General features: G+C 44.2%; 1 protein-coding gene across 1 annotated transcript in view; it reads left to right on the top strand.

Annotated features, from left to right (window-relative positions):
• Positions 1–6686: 6686 nt before the first annotated feature.
• The window catches only part of GPR158 (G protein-coupled receptor 158), a 408291-nt gene continuing 397547 nt past the window's right edge, over positions 6687–17430 (top strand). The window contains exon 1 of the mRNA XM_070254823.1: positions 6687–7033. The gene's annotated coding sequence lies outside the window, so the exon portion shown is untranslated. The remainder of the gene's footprint in view (positions 7034–17430) is intronic.

The raw sequence follows: 17430 nt of genomic DNA, 5'->3' as shown, positions 1-17430 counted from the left end.
TTCGTTTACTGTATGCCCTTAGGACCTGTGGGGGCCTCGAATTGGCTACCCCAAGATATGTCTCTTTGGCATGAGGATTATTTGGGGCTGGTTACTTTTAATAAACTGCAGACAGGAAAGCAACTGAAAAGTAGAATTTACTTACCCTTTGTAAGAGATATTTACATTATAAAGGAAATCTCCATCTGTAAAGGTGTCTCCCTCTCTGTACCAGGAAGAAGGGGGGATGGCCTTATCTCTAGAAACTCTTAATCAATGCCAAAGGCAAGGACTTAAATCTGCATAATAATCTTATTCCTGTTTACTGTGCTTGTCTGGTAACCTCCTGTAACTGCCTACCCCCACCCCCAACATCCTCCTTTGTCTTTAGCTGAAGATGATATTTAAGTTGGTGGCTTTGGCCGTTTTGGTGAGTTGCTCAGCTTGCCTGAGCCTCTCTCATGTATACATGTTATAAAGCTTTGTTTAATTTTCTCCTGTTATTCTGTCTCATGTGAATTTAATTCGTTCTCCGGCCAGAAGAACCCACAGTGGGTAGAGGAAATGTTTTCCTCCCTGTCAGACCATTTCCAGAGGCTTTAAATGGCTGTTTTTAAAAATAAATTTCACCAATTTCACTAGAAAATGGATGTGCAGAGCTCCTCATGCTGTCATGCTGGAAATTGATCTTCATCTAAATTTATTTGGACCTTCTACTGAGCACCTACTACATGCCAGGTGCTGTACTAAGTGTTGGGAATACACTAGTGAATGAAAGGAACACTGTCCTTTAGTTTGTGATCTAGCCAGGTGCTTGGCATATGGAAGGAACTTAATAAATATTTGTCAAACAAATGAATGGCTAACAAATAAAAGTATTTTTCTTTCTTTGTTTTTTAATTTTTTTACAAGATGTCTGGGAAATTCCTGCAACATCTTGCTAGCTGAGTTTCCGGACATTTAGAGGCAGTAGGAGTGTTATGAAGACAATACCGGCCTACAATAGCCTTGTTCTATCACAGCGTTGCACAATCTTCTTCTAATCCCAACTTTATTAAAAGAGTACAAGTGGCAGTTGTTAGGATTAGTCTCTGTTATTTTTTTCCCCTCTGCCTTTGGGGACCTTCATTAAGGGTTAAAAGCATGCCATTACCACACAGCCTCAGGCTGGGTGACTACAAGCACATATTCTTGGCATGGTCTTGGCCAGGAAAAACCCTACTTGGGTTGTGCAATCTCAGAAGACCAGTCTGGACTCATTTCTCTGGAATTCTCTAAGTCACATTGTCTTCCAGCCTCTGATTATGTCTTTTGCAACGACCCAAGATGTTACTTCTTCCTAATTCTTACTGTTCTCTTAGGGAAATGCTACAGAAATGCCGGGGCTGAACTGTGATAAGAGGAAAAATGCAGTGTCCAGCCCTAGAAAAAGTTTGCCATCGCTGCTCTGACCCTAGCACTTCATGAGTGGAGGGTGGATCTGATCAGCTCCAGGTGGTTTGTGTTTGGCAGGGTGGGGCTAAGTCATACTGGAGTAACTGGGAAGCTTTATCAAAATATATGTTCCTATTGCTGAGAGCCTGGGTCAGAGTCAAGTAAGTGTAGAGTTGGGGGATGGGCAGCTAATGGGCCTGCAGGATGACATGGGATGGGTATATGTTGCAAAACCTCTCCTCAGAAACACAGATTTAACTTCAGGAAACTAATTAGATGTCCCTAGAAGCTTACAGATTAAGACTACTATTTCAGTAAATTCTAAAACAAGCACGTCCTGTCTCCAGCTCATTGTGTCTCTATTTCTGCTCTGAACTGAGGTGCAACTAGACCAAGTGATAAATTATTTCAGTGCCTGTGAGAAGTGATAAATAAGCTGCCCTGGAGAATAGCATCCTCCTTGCACAAATTGGGGCAATGAGTCCCTTCCTGGGACTTGAGAAAGCCAGGCCAGGAAGGGTTGGACTGGCTGTTAGGCAAACTTTTCCCAGAATGACCAGGTGATTGCATGTTCATATGACTTTGATTTTACAGAAAAGCAGTTCTCCAAATGTATAATGAACCTTAATTTTACTTTTAGACTGTTCTAAGTATACATACTTAAGTTGAAAAAATGATTTTGTCATTCATATATTCATTTACTTAATTCACTCAACGGGTACTCGTTAAGTGGCACCAGGTACCAGACAGTAGTCTAGGCCCTAAGACAAAGATGAAAAAGATACAGTCTCTGACCTCAGGAATTCCACAGTCTAATAAGGTTAATGGATCCATATGCACATAATTATAATTTGACAACACAGAGAGATGATAGAGAGCTCTTTGGGAATATAGAAGGGAAGGACCAAATTGTGACTGGGCGAAAGAGTGTTTCCAAGGAGCTTCCTGGAGGAAGTGACACTTAAATCAAGTCTTAAAAGGTGAGTAGGTATCAGCCAGAGTAGAGGTTTGGTAAGGGCGTTGTGAACATAAAGTCAAGCTGTACACAGACATAGGGAGAAGCCTGATGGCATATTCAGAGAACTGCAAGAGCTGGGCTTAGCAGATCATTAAGTGCAAGAAGATGGACAAGAAATAGGTGGAGATATCCTGGAGAGCCTTTTTATGGCTCGTTAAGGAGCTTGGGGGATGGCCCAGTGGCACACCAGTTAAGTGTGCATGTTTTGCTTCTGCGGCCCGGGGTTCACCGGTTCCGATCCCGGGTGTGGACATGGCACTGCTTGGCAAGCCATACTGTGGTAGGCATCCCACATATAAAGTGCAGGAAGATGGGCACGGATGTTAGCTCAGGGCCACTCTTCCTCAGCAAAAAGAGAGGAGGATTGGCAGCAGATGTTAGCTCATGGCTAATCTTCCTCGACAAAAACAAAAAAAGGAGCTTGAACCTTCCTCTATAGGCAAAGAGGAGCTATCAGAGCATTTATGCAGTGAGGAGCATGGTCTGATTGTTGGCCTTGGGAAGAGCGGAATTGGGGAACTAGGACAAGAGTGAAGGCAGACAAACCAGAAGGCTGTTGATTAATAAACGGATAGGAAGGGTTAGAATCGAGAAATTGTCATGTGTCATTTAACAACGGCGATACATTCTGAGAACTATGTCATTAGGTAATTTTGTCATTGTGCGAACATCACAGAGTGTACTTACACAAACCTAGATGGTATAGCCTACTATATACCTAGGCTATGTGGTACTAATCTTACGGGACCACCATCATATATGTGCAGTCCGTCATTGACCGAAACATCATTATGCAGCTCATGACTGTAGTTTGGAGCTATAATCTGTAAGAATTGGAGGTTGATTAAATGCAGGGATGTGGGGGAGTGAGTCACTGATGATCGTCAAACCTAGGGTCCCACTGGCAGCCTCACCTTAAGAGTGCTGTGATAAGCACCCTGTGGTCCTTGCTATGCCCCAAATAACTTGGATTGCAAATTGCAGTGCCTGGAAATCTATCTTTTTATGTCCTCGTGTCTTCAAGATTCTTTTTTTCCCCCCAAAACCCCGTGATAAGATGCAAAACTGACTAAGAAGCAAATACTTTTAAAACCAGCTAAGGTGTTAGCCGAAAAAAATTGTTCAAATTGGTGAACTGAGATCTTTGTAATTGTGATTGGATTACATAAAAGTATAGTTTGGGGCATTTTTCTTCCTCTGGAGACTTTTCACATCTAAACCTTTTAAAAGATATTTTTTTGTACGTTTTTTGAGGGGAGTAGATGAAGATGGAAAAGCAAAGGTATGTTGCCCTTAGCAACGTGACTTGAGCTATCTTCGCACCCAGCAAAAATAGCGACTTAATTAATGGATGTGGCACTGTGGAACGTTGCCAGCCTGCAGGGGAAGGCCCACCCACCTTGGCTCGATGTCCAGTACCATACAGAAGGTCAGTGTTTCCAGGCTGGAATAGAAATTTGCCTTAGGGGTAGGTTGTTTAATTAATTAATTAATTAATTAATCCAATAAATCTTCTTTAAGCACCTTCCGTGTACAGTTCAAAGATAAATACTCTTCTCCTGAGCTCATTTTCCAGTTAGAGGGCAGAGAGAGAGAGAGAGAGAAGGAGGGAAAGGAGGAAAAGAAGGAGGAGGAGGAGGAGGAGGAAGGGAGGAACTTCAGATAGTGAGAAATGATATGAGGAAAGTAAGACTAGATGAAGGAGAAGAGAAGGCCTCGTGAGTGACTGGTAGCGGCAGAGCTGGTCTGGAGTGGGGGCACTGCTTATATGGTATGATTTTAGTGCCCTGGATTTCCTCAGTGGCATTACTGGCATATTGGACATCTGGAGGGATCATATTTTAACAAGTACCTTTTCTATACAACAAAATTATTTTCAGGGGCCCGCACGGTGGTGTGGCAGTTAAGTTCACGCACTCTACTTCAGCTGCCTGGAGTTTGCTGGTTCAGATCCCAGGTATGGACCTATGCACTGCTTATCAAGCAATGCTGTGGCAGGCATCCCACGTATAAAATAGAGGAAGATGGGTGCAGATGTTAGCTCAGGGCCAGTCTTCCTCAGCAAAAAGGGGAGGATTAGAGGTAGATGTTAGCTCAGGGCTAATCTTCCTCAAAAATAAAAAACAAAAAAAACTATTTTCAGTAACAATTCTGAAATTAAAAGAAGAAGAATGTCCAGAAACGAATCAGTAAAATTTCTCTTTTCTTGAACTTTGTTTATATATTCAGGCCAATCAAATTGAAAAGAAAATGAAGCTTAAAAGAAATATTACAGAGCCAGCCCTGATGGTCTAGTGGTTAAAGTTTGGCGCTCTCACTGCTTTGTTGGCCTGGGTTCAGCTCCTAGGCAGGAACCACACCACCCGTCTGTCAGTAGCCATGCTGTGGTGGTGGCTCACATAGAAGAATTAGAAGGACTTACAATTAGAATATACAACTATGCACTGTGGCTTTGGGGGGGGGGGTGGGAAGAAATATTACAGTACAAAAAGGGGAAAAAAGCACAACTATTCAATAGATTTTATATCTACCCATCAGTTTGAAGTTCAATCATTTGGTTGCAGTTTGCTATAATAATATTTGATGTAAATAATTTTCTAGTAATGAGTAAACAAGTATTAATAAAATGGAAAGACCTACAAAAAGTATAATTTAGGCAACTATGAAATCATACCACTGACATTGTTTTTTTCTGAATTCACTCATTAGTTTCAAAACAATTACGAATTAAAACGAATAAATTTTACTTTAAAAGGTGTTACCATTTCACAAAATACATATATTATGTCTTCTCACAATATATAAATATATTGAATCATTATGTTGTATGCCTGAAACTAATATGATGTTATATGTCAATTATATCTCAATAAAAAAGGGAAAAAATTATTAAAAGTGACTAAAATATTTCATGTATGAATTAAAGTTTGCACCTCCAAGACATAAATTATACCTCACAGCTCTCTCTGTTTCACAATTGAAGTATTAAACACACGTGCTGGACCTGCAGCACAGCAGTTAAGTTTGTGCGCTCCACTTCAGTGGCCTGGGGTTCGCCGGTTCGAATCCTGGGCGTGGATGTATGCACCACTTATCAAGTCGTGCCGTGGCAGGCGTGCCACATATAAAGCAGAGGAAGATGGGCACAGATGTGAGCTCAGGGCCAATCTTCCTCAAAAGAAAGAAAAAACTAAACACACACACTAAATCCCTCCAAGTGGTCACTTAGAGTGACAGGATTCAAATTCAAATCCGTCTTTACAATCACTCTGCTATCATTGTTTATTTAGAACCCGTGTTTAAATGCAAGAACATATAGAACCATGGAGATTACAGCCATGAACTTCAGCCGAAGCAAGCACAAGTGATTCTTAACTGGGAAAACTTACTCTCCAGAGGAACATGCATAACTGAGTCTGCATGTGTGGGAGGCAGTTATTGGAATTTCTCCAAATTAAATTCCGTATAGAATACAATGTGTATTCAAGGAAAAATTATAAAAATGTGATCATTTGACACTTACACATATTGTTAATACTCAACAATAAACTGCAGCAGTTGCTTAAAACTTAGACCAGCTAAAGATTTTCGTGTGGGGGAGGAATACTTTAGCAATGACATTATTTAAAATTGCTGGTGAAGGTGATAATAAAAGTAAACTGACTTGGGTCAGATTTCTTATTGTTTTTAAATTCTCTGCAGACAATGTGCCACTTAGCGCCTGTATCCTGGGCCTGAGGGATCCCCTTGTTCTTCTGCCCTTGATGTGCCCCTGGATTTCCCCAAAGTCCCCTCCCTGCCAACCACCTGGGGCTCAAAATTTCCTAATTCCTTTCACCAGGTCGGTGAGAGGCTTATAGAAGGCTAATATTCTGGAGTAGTGTCACTTGACCCTATTGATAATTTTCACTTTAATCTGAGTTTATCAGAGCGTCTCCTGGGAGTTTAGTCATTCATTCTTCCATTCATTTAGTCAACAGGTTGAAACGTCTCTCAATATGGGCCAAGCAACATGGCAGGGTTGCGTCCTGTGGGAACGCACAGTCTTATGGGAGAGACAGACGAGTGAGGCAGCAATCGACAGTCAGTGTGATCGGGGCTGGGGTGTGGTTGGCTATTCACAGGGAAGCCACAGCTCTGCCAGGGCCTCATGCTGGGGTGGGGGTTGAGGGTGGCTAATAGCAAAGAAGAGTCCTGGGGTGGGAGGTGGGGGAAGCCAAGACTGCTGATCAGCATCCTTAGAGCCTGTGTCTGCAGCCAAAGGCACAGGGACTGCTGGCTGTCACCACTGCAGAGGTGGGTTCTGCTGGCGCTGATTACTCTGAAAAGACTCATTTCCGCTGCTGTGGGAGACAACGAAGAGGAAAGCGTCTCCTTAGTGTGGGGACGAGGGACAGAGAGACTGTAGGATTCTCTGGAGGAAAGGCAAGATTACTTCTTCCTTCACAAACACCCCCGACCTGCCTAAGACCGTGACTCTCTTCAGAACCCTGTTTCCTGAGAGGGGCTTTGACGTGAAATGTGGCACGAAACTTCTTCACGTGAATTTCCCATTAATTAACACACCACTTCCTCTGCTGGCGAGAGTGCCCATGAACTGAGGTAACTGAACTCCTGCCAAACTGTCTCTCTCGTGCCTGCTTTGCATAATGTGCCTTGTCTGAGGTTGGACGTGAGTAGAGCGACTGGTTCTGTGACACCCTCCCCTGAGGAGCCCTTTTTTTTTCAGGCTGTGGTATTATGTGAATGGTTGCTGTCAGGGAGCCAGAAGAAACTTTTATACGGTGAGGCTGGGAGCTGGAATGAAGTGAGTTTGCCTTGTTTTATGAATCCTGGAGCTGTTTTCTTCAGGGTTTGGGGGATGTTGAAGGGGCATCAAGTGGAGGAAAGGGGTTTAAATGGGAAGTCTCGAGAAGTCCTGTGCCCAGTCATTTCAGGTCAGTGCTGGGCTGGACTGTGTGACTAGGAGCTTGGCCAAGATGGAGTGGGACGGGCTAATTGGCATCTGAAATCACGGGCAGGAAACCCATCAGAAGCCAGGCTCCCCACAGCTTCCAGGGTCTGCAAAGGAAGCAGAGGAGGGGAATTGTAAGACTTGCTTCCACCTCCTCCTCATCCTGAATGAAAAGGGAGCCACCTATTTGATAAAGGCCACATGGCCAGTGGAAAGGGATAGTGTCACTCACTAGCTCGATGCCGTGGAGAGGGTCACCTTCCTCGGCCTCAGTTTCCTCTTCTGAAATGTGGGTTGGTCTTTTTGATCCTTAAAGTCTCTCTTCCTGTGCTGAGAAGCTGGTCTTAAAATTCAGCCCTGCTCCGGAGTGGGGGACAGGAGGGACTTGTGGCAAAAGAATGGGCAAGTCAAAGTCTAGAGATGTCTTCATCTCCATGTTTTGATGAGCCGATGAGCTCTGAGGGAACTCGGCCGTCATTTGTTCATGAAGGGCTTATTCTCACATGAAGCTGATCACATATTAGGGTTTTAAAAAGAACAATGCATGGTCTCTGCTGTCAGGGAGTTTGTACCTGTGAAAACAAGACATATGACAAATGGAAAACCAAGAAGGATTAAAAAGCAGCTTCCGAGCCCTCAGAAGGAAGCATCCTATGAAGGAGTGCCAGCTGAGTGTTCAAAAGAACAGGGTCTTAGAATTCACAGAGGGACTGATTACAGTGTGCTGATTCATTGCTCAGGAAGCATCCACCAGGTATCATTTCCAGAGCTCTTTTTGGGAAAATAGAAGTGGCAGTAGCTGGAAGCTGGAATGAATGAGGCCAAGGTCATAGGAGCCATGTCTTATAACAAGGACTAAAAAAAATGTTCCTCAGTCACACACTGTAGCCTCTATGTTGGGCAGCACAGAGGGCCTCGGAGCCCAAGGCAAGGGTGAGAGAATGCCAGGAGGCCCACGTGGCAGACCCTCTGGGACTTCTGCTGAGATAAATGGAATGAAAAGGACACACGTTGCCGGATCAGTGCCCTACACAGCTGACCACAGGACCAGCCCTCACCTGCCCCCCTCCCACAGCTCTGTCAGCATCAGCTCTTAAGGGGCCCCTTGGCTCATTCGATCCAGCCCAGGTCAGCGGACTCGTTATAGGAAGTACAGCCGAGTTCCACTGTGGCTGAAGTCCGAATCTGAAGTTGCTCCTCCATCTCCGCAGGGACACAGAGGTAATCTCTTATCTCTGCCTTCCTCTGGTCATCTGCTTCTTTCTGCTCTTTTTCCATAACCAGACATTCTCTGCCTGCATATCAAGGTGCATGTGGTAGGAAGTGGCTGTCTCAGCCCCAACCCTCTTGGGTCTCTCAGTTACAATGCCTGGGACAATCCTCTCTGGATTACCATTCTAATTCTCAAGATGAAGAATCTCCTAGCTCATCCAAGGTCCGTATCTAGCTCAGGTCCCATCAGCTGAGGCCAGAGGATGCTCTATCCCTTCACCAGGGCCTGTGGGGAATGGCCAGTTTCCAGAGAAGGGAGTGCGGACAGAACCTTTTTTCCCAGAAGCCTCTACTACATTGCTGCTGCTATCAGAGCAGGTCTCGTCTTCTTAACCACCCACAGGCAGAGTAGACACCTCTCCTGCTGAACTGTGATCCATGAATTCCTGAGGTCAAGAACCAGGTCCCAGAGCTGTTTCTGCATCCCCAGGACCAGGCGTGGAAGACAGAACATGGAACATTTTAGATGTTCTATAAACTTTTGTAGATAGAGGCAGTGAATGAATGGTCACTCAGGGCAATCCGCCCAATGAAGAGGGCAAGAAAGTTAGCACAGAGAGTGAGGCGTGGGACTGGGCTTTATCCCCACTGCTCTGTCCCCTACTCAGCCCTACAGAAGACCAAAACCCACTGGCTGTAGAGCAGAGTGACATTTGCTGTGTGATATTCATTTTTTTCACACACATTTCCTATTAATTAGCACAACTCTTCCTCAGCACATAAATTGGCAGGCACCTGCAGAATCAGAGCACTTTGACTATCTGCCAACTGTCCATCTTGTGCCTCCTTGGCACAGTGTTCCGCGTGTGAGTGCCGGCCACCCGGCTGTGCTGCCGAGGAAATGACACTGGCCTTCTGCTTTGACAGGAATCTCTCCACCTCTGCTGCTCTTTCCACATCATGGAGTTTACTCTTGGCCATTCCCAAAGTTCAGGACCAGTTGGTTCTCAGGAAGGAGCTTGTTGTATGGGGGAGGAGTTATCTTCTGAAGCAGGGTCCTGTCACATTCAGCCCCAGCGTTAGCGGGGGTGGGTGGCATGGGTGCGGGGAGGGAGTGTTAACCACCAACCAGTTAACAGACTCGCCACCCGCACGTTTATAGGAGTTTCCATTTACAGAAAGCCATCTTGTCCTTACAGTGGAGTAGACAATGACCCTTGACTTCAGGTTAGCCTGAGTACTTGACTCCTCTCTTTCATCCTTTCTGGAGAGTTCTCCCCAACTTCACAGAGCTCTTTTTGCTCTGAATGAGAAGTCATTGTCTTCAGCTGAATGCTGTAGTTCACATGATTAAAATTTGGATTGCACTTCGCGGGAGAGGGTGACTGGGTAAATAGCAAACCCAAAGTTCCTCATCTTTGAAAAATCAAATAAATCCAAATTTAAAGACATTGTTCTCATTTCCATTCACTTTGAAATAGAGCGCGTTGAGATGTGTTTACACAGGACTTTCAGTTCACCCTCCTGGAGAACGTCCTGGTTTGGGGCTTTTAAGGGAGAGGAGGTCATGGTCAGGTGCTAAGATTCACACGGGGAATATGGGGGAGGCATCCAATGAGTCCCGGGTGTATTTGGCTCCGATCGCAAATGCCTTTTTAAAATCTCCTTTTGAAAAACACAACTTTTTATATTTATAGCCAATCTCTCAGAATTATTAAATACAATATAATGCTTTTTTGGGATATCTTGTGGATATTTTAAAATGGTCAGAGTTCTTCTAATTGTTGGCTGTAAAAATCTGCAGACACATGTTTTTTGTTAAGACATAACCTCACACATCATCCATTCATTACACATTACTGACTCTGCACCCTCTGTTAGCAGCTGGAGAAAGAAATGGAAAGTTGAATTGAAAATGAATTTATATGTTCCTTTAGCTTGGCTAATTAGCTGCTGAAATAATGTCCCCAATTCTTAATGGGTTCTCCACTTGATGGGTAAGGCAGATGCCGGAGATGAGGTGACAGCTCAAAAAGGCACCTGGCTTATGATAATGTTTGTCAAAAACATGACAGGAAAAAGCAGGTTGGAATGTTCTATCTGCCAACAAACTAGATGCTGCCAAGCCTGGAGGCAGTTGACGGACAGCCTGTTTAAGCTGAGGCCGCTTACATAATAATAGGACTATTTTGTATTCTTGATAATGCTAATGTATGCAAATTTACCAGTAATATATTCCTTAGACTGCTGCGGACCAGAGGGCTGACTCTGCATACAAGGGAACCTGAAGAACCCTGGGATGGAATCTGAAGCTCTCTGAAGGACTGTACAGGATGCTTTTTCTTAAATTGTAAATTATCCATGTTGTGCTTTCAGTTCTATTAATTAGCATTGCCACTGTCAACTTTCTGAGGCCACTTCTAGTTTGCAATGGTCTTTCTTTTTTTTTTCTTTTGGAAACTAAAGATCTTATTTAAATGGGATCTTGTACATTTCTGGTATTTAAAAGCCCATGGGAAGTTGATTCAGAGGGTCTCCATTGTCTTTTCCTCAGATAGTCCAAAGTTCCTAAAGTTCATTTTATGACGTCAGACTTCCCCAGATGGCTGGGAAGTATGTTGAAGGTAGATATTGTCATTCGCATTTTGTAGAAGGGGACTTGAGGTACAGAGAAGTCGTGACCACCACCCAGTTGGTATTGGAGCCACAGGTAGAATCTGCTTCTCTGACTTCTGGTTAAACACTTTTTAGATCCTGCTCACTCCGTCACCGCTTGGTGATGCCAGATAAGTGCCTCGGACCATACAGATGTGGGCCATGCAGTTGGAATCATGGGTTGGAGCTGGAGAAGGGATGTAGACATCTGTTTCAGATGTGGTCAGGGCAGGGCAGAGCTCAGCTCCAGGGCCTTTCCTCACAGAGCCGTCTGCTACCCTTTCTTCCAGTTCTCTCTTTCCATCAGTCACCAGACTACAGTGTTCACTGAGTTCCTGAAGAGAGTTTGACCCTTTCCAGCCTATTGCTGCTCTTTGAATACAACAGAATGTTAGAGAGGATGGTTACCTCAGAGAAAGGCCAGCTCAGACTTTTCAATTTGTGGAAATTTTATGAGGAGTTTGGTCTAGAGTGTTTAAGCAATTTGCCTGGTGAGGCTGCAGCTCTCGTATGTAGTGCATAGCAGTGCCTGGGCCTCAACACACATCTTGGTTCTTCATCTTTCTTCGTTTTTTAGTGATTGCTATTACAGCTAGTTTTGGTTGAGTACCTCCTATATGTCAAGCACTACATGGCATTTAGTCCCCACCATGATCCTCAAAACGGGCCACATTATCCTCATTTTGCAAATAAAGGAGCCACAACTCAATGAGGTTAAGGAAGTTGTCCTTGCAACTGGTAAGTGACAGATCAGGGACTTCAGTTTACAGAGCTGGCTCGAGAGCCCCTGGTCTCACCGATTATTCTTTCTGGCACATTTCACTCCTGCTCTGAAGGGAATGATACTGTTGCTCAAGGGAATGATACTATTGCTCACTATCAGGATGGCCTAGAAATCTTATCATATATTTGCCATCAATTTACAGAGGGATGTTGTGTAACAATGATTTCTTCTAAAAATACCGAAGTCCAGGCCCCTCTTGCAGATATTTTGATGGAACAGATTTGGGCTGGTACCCAGGGAAAGTTTTTAAAAGCTTTCCAGGTAGTTCTAGTGTTCAACTAGGGTTGGGAGCTAGGGTAGGGTGTTAGAGACAGGAGAAACCTCATTGCCAATGACTATTCTGGAATCCAGGCTGATCGTGGGTTCCCAGTTGTGCTTTTCATCATTACCATCCCTCCTATTGCTGTCAATCATACAATACAAGGCATTAGGAGCAGGCCGAGAAAAGGGTTAGTCTTTTCTCGTGCATCACACTGTCACCATGATTCCTTCGCACTTACAGTTATCTTACTATGGATCTTAACTTTGTAGAGAAACACACTGATGCCTCAATCTGTTGCGTTCCCTGGCTACTTAAGGCTTCAAAAAGTGATGTGGTATGAAAGAAAGGGGAAGGAAGCCTCGTTCCATCCTCAGAGAGGTTCCAGTGTGTTTCCAGACAAACAGGCAAGAAATTAAAATCTCAGCATCCACTGAGCTTGTGTGTATTACCCTCACCCAGAAACTGCTTCAGGAGGTTTGTCAGGGAGAAAACAAGCAGAAAATTCAGTGTGGTCTCTTCGCCTGGCAAGCATCTTGTCCTTCCCCCTGTTGTCTGGCAGAGATGAGGCAGTAACATGGCCTCTGGTCCAGCAAGCGAGTGGCATGCCCATTAGCACTGGGGAGGGGAGAAGGCACATTTCTAAAAATTTTCCCATCACCTTTCAGGATCTTGCCGTCCAGGTGGTGAGGGCTCCCTGCAGCCGTGGCACAAACCTTTACCACTAGGGGGTGCCTACACATCTCAGATAGCTTCCAGGCAAGCGGCCTTTCAAGATGTGAGCAGTGTTCTCTGATAGAATGGATTCCCGGCTATAAGCTCGAGGTTATAGTTCTAGCTATTCTATGCATAAGCTTACAAATGCTTCTACAGGATTGAATGAGGTCAGCTTGAACCCTTCCAAGAGACTCAGCAATTCTTTTCCTCGCCCTGCTGCCAACCTAGCAGACCCTCCCAACCCGAAACCTCACACTTGCCTTTTTATGGGCAACTCTCTCAGCTGGGAGTGGGGTGGTTGGAGTTGGGGGAGGGTCCTAACCTAGGCCCTACTTGTTGTCGGCTGGATCACTGGTAGGGGCAGCGGTGTTGAGGGTGGGCATCCCTCTTAGGATCTCTTGCTGGATGTGGGTTTTCAGAACGTTTGGTGAATATCTAGCTGGCTAGCTCCATTTCTCTCACATGTTTGTCCATGTCCTTTCCTGTTCCATCAAGGACAATGACAGTAAACTCAACGAACTGGCTCTAAGAGGAAACCAGGAGGAATGCTAAGCAGAGCCAGAACTAGGGTGAGGCAAGAGATGCATCTAGGCAGCCCAGTGCTTGCACCACCCCAGAGCGCATGCCTCCTTTCGTTTTGTGCCCCAGGCAACTCTCTTGCCAGAACTGCCATTGTGGGAGGTCCCCAGCCACACTGAGAAACAGCCAGCTATTTGTTTTCTGTTGCTCTTAAACCTCTCACTCCATTTCTCTCTACCTCTACCCTCCAGAACCTATATGTCTTCCTGCTCATTCCTGTTAAAGTATTGGTTGATAAGAATCAACAATGACTTCCTAATCAGATGTTTCTAGAATAAAAGTAGCTAACATTTATTCAGTGCTTACTATATGCCAGCCACTCTTCTAAATGCTTTGCAACTATTGGCTCACTTAATTCTCTTAACAATATCATGATGAAGGTATCTATTTTACAGATAAGGTAACTAAGGGACAGAGAGGTTAAGAAGCTTGCCCAAGGTCACACAGTTAGATGGCGGAGGCTCAATTTGAATCCAGGGAGTGTTTACCCCAGGGTCTGCAATATTAGGCATTACACCTTGCTTGAGGTACTGAAAAGCCTTCAGAGATGCTAAACACTGCATTTTGAGTTTCCAGGGGGCAAAGAGAAGTTGTGATTTGATGTTTTTAATTGAGAACTCCAGAAATCACAAGTGATGTCTACTTGGTCGACTGGCCAGGGCTGAGAGCTACTGCCTTTGGCTTACATTTGAACAGATTGCTTTCGTTCTCCTGAATAAATGGTTTGGCATCCTTATCACTGCTTTATTACAACCCTAAACACTGAGTCCGCTTAGATCTTATTCCTATTCTGAGCAGGTTCCCAATAGATGGTTGTGAACCCCAGAAGGGAGGAGTCACATCTTATTTATCTTTGTATTTCCACGGTCACCAGCCCTTGTGCTTAGTAGGTGCTCACGAAATATTGGTCCATTGGAATTCAACTCGTTAGTCTGTATCTGCCACCTGAATTACCGACCACGGCACAGCCGTCCTTCTGGGACAGCAGGTAACCCCGTGTTTTTCCTCCCCCGTTCTTCTTCCCTATTGCTCATCTGCTTGCAGGGGCAGCATTTTTTCTTTATTCAGATTTAACGTATGGGGGTTGGTTCTCTCTGATAACTGTGACAGAGAACATATTATGCATTTTTGATTACATCTTTTAAATGTGTATGTAGAAAGAACTGGAAAATCTACCCTCATTTCTAATTGCTTGCCTTCAATTTAAAGAGTAAACTAAATCCTGTCCTCTCTCAATCTCTTTTATCTATCATTTCAGCTGCTTTTCTCTGCCTCATGTTTCCTTTTCCCCGTGTATCCTTTTAGGAGCACTACAGATCATTCGCTTTTTGTTCCTCAACCTCTGACCCCCAGCTTTTCAACAAACTTAATTCCCATTCAAATATGAATGCAACGATTGAAGCTCATTGACCAAATGCTCTAAGCTCAGGAATCCTCAGCAGGAACTTGTTTCTCCTGAACAACTGAGTCTCTGAGAGACCCTAGATTCCTAGAATAGGGCAGAATCTGCTTCAGGAAGGAAATTCGGTTTTATCCAGAACAAACCTGGACCCCTAATCTGACCCAGAGCAGCCAGGATTCTCAAGACCAAGGCTGACTCTGAGCACAACTGCTCCCTTCAGATCTGTGGGTGAAGTGGACTCACCTGGGGTTTGCCATCATTCCAGCCCATACCTGCCACGGACAGCACAGTGTCTTCATCTCTCCCTGCCAATATGGTTCCAACACATTCAAGGTAAAATTCCTAAAACCACTTCCGCCATATGGCCATATCCGATCAACCCAAACATCTCTGAGTTTTTCTTTAGTCTATATCCCATTATCATCTAAGTCCCAAAATTTAATTAAAGACTTTTCCAGACTTCTTCCAAAGAACTGGAATATTTTTAGAAACTTTTCTGAAACAAATGGATTTGTGAGGATCTGGAAGTCATATAAGAGATTTCCTACAGCTGTAGATTTTAAGTGAAGTTTGGCTTTTATATTATATTGATCACCTGTGACTCTGGCTTCATAAAAACTCCCCAGACTCTGTGTGTGTGATGTTTTTCTCTCCAAAGACTCAGACCTAAGTTTCCTAGGGTCCTCCTTCTGCATATTGCTGTGCTCAGATCATCTGTGATGGTCAGCAACAGGCCCAGGGTGAGAGTCTTCCCAAAAGGGACCCTAGGAATTTGGCTACATTTTAAGAAGCTCCATCAGCATCCAGAAACACTTCACCCCACCACACAAGGGGTCAAGTCTGCCACTCGCAAAGGCACGTTCTCCAGGCCTGGTTTTGGGGCACGGGTCCTGAAATTCTTTCCATTCTGTACTTGTGTAACCTTCCTCGTTATGCATCTGCCCTGCAGCCTATGCGACCTCCCTTTACCTGAGCTGGGGTTTCAGGACTCAGGAATTTTCCACTCTGTCCTTTTATAGGCTTTCCACCGGCAGGCCTGGGCTGGCACGTCATACAAGGCTAGCTTCTTCACCCTACCCCCTCTCTATTTCTTAAAGGCTTTGCTTATGGTGCTCCACAAATGCTTCCACTGACTAAATTGAATCTGGTCAACGTGAATGCTGGAGGGATGATTAAATGCATGGAACCATTTAATAAATACTGCATTTGAAAACGATAGTTTTTCTGATCTTCTTGTGACAATGATTAACCTCTTTGAATGTTTCTTTATGCCTGTGAATAGGTTATCAAAATGGATTGAGCATATTTTTATCCAAGTCATTATTAATATCGGAAATACAGTTATTTTTAGTTTGTTATGGAAATATCCTTAATTGGGAAAGGTAGCTTAAAAAACAACCACCACCACCACTAACCAGAGCATAACAATTGGAAAAGCATTTTGATTAATTCTTTTATTTTTCTTCTGAGAGGCATGGAAAATAATAGGAGAGAGAAAGTGGGGAGGGCCACTCATCAGAAAAACGTTTTAAGAAATTTGCTGGCTTCTATTTCAGGAAGGTTTACATTGACTCTGCTAACACAGACAAATGAAGGAAAAGGAAATGTGGCTCATTAGTTGGTGTTTTTCAGAAAGGCTGATTGATAATATTTTCATGGATTTGAGATAATCAAGGACAGAAAGCAATGTCACAGGATGTGAGTTAGTCCCCGTGACGATGGGGAATGCACTGATAGAGGCCTGCTTTCTGTCTGTTGTGCAGTATGTCCCTCCCGCACGGGGTCCTTGATCCTGCTGCCTCTGACTCTTTCATGTGACTTTGACTCCTTATTTGTGGGGCTTTTTCTGAGATACTTTTGCTGATATGGGCATGCTGTATGTATACAAAGGAGTTTGCTAGAAATAGGTGATTCAGGGTATGACACAGCCTTCCTCCTCCTATGGAGGGGTAGTGGCCTTATTCAAGACAGCTGATATTAGGTCTTAGTGTTTCTGTACAAGTCACTGGTGGTCTTCCTTTCTAAAGGGTAAAAATCTATGTCACAGAGCCCAGATAGAAAAGTCATTGCATTTTACCAGATAATAGCGGCATTCCCAATTTGAGGGGTTCTTCCAAGCCTCAGTTCACCACGTTTAGGTGGATGAGGTGAGGTAGGAAGTTGAGCAATGAATTGTCAGAGCCAGATTCATGTATTATTTTGCTCAGCATTTTCTTTTGGTGAGGAAGGTTTGCTCTGAGCTAACATATGTTGCCAATCTTCCTTTTTTTTTGGCTTGAGGAAGATTAGCCCTGTGCTAACATCTGTGCCAATCCTCCTTTACTTTGTATGTGGGTTGCCTCCGCAGCATGGCTGATGAGTAGAGTAAGTCTGCACCCAGGATCTGAATCCGTGAACCCAGGCCTCTGAAGCAGAGCACATGGAACTTTAATCGCTT

The sequence above is a fragment of the Equus caballus genome, chromosome 29 (genome assembly GCF_041296265.1).
Source record: "Equus caballus isolate H_3958 breed thoroughbred chromosome 29, TB-T2T, whole genome shotgun sequence".
Taxonomy (NCBI): Eukaryota; Metazoa; Chordata; class Mammalia; order Perissodactyla; family Equidae; genus Equus; species Equus caballus.
Note: the sequence above shows the minus strand (reverse complement) of the source record. Positions and strands in the feature narration are given on the sequence as shown.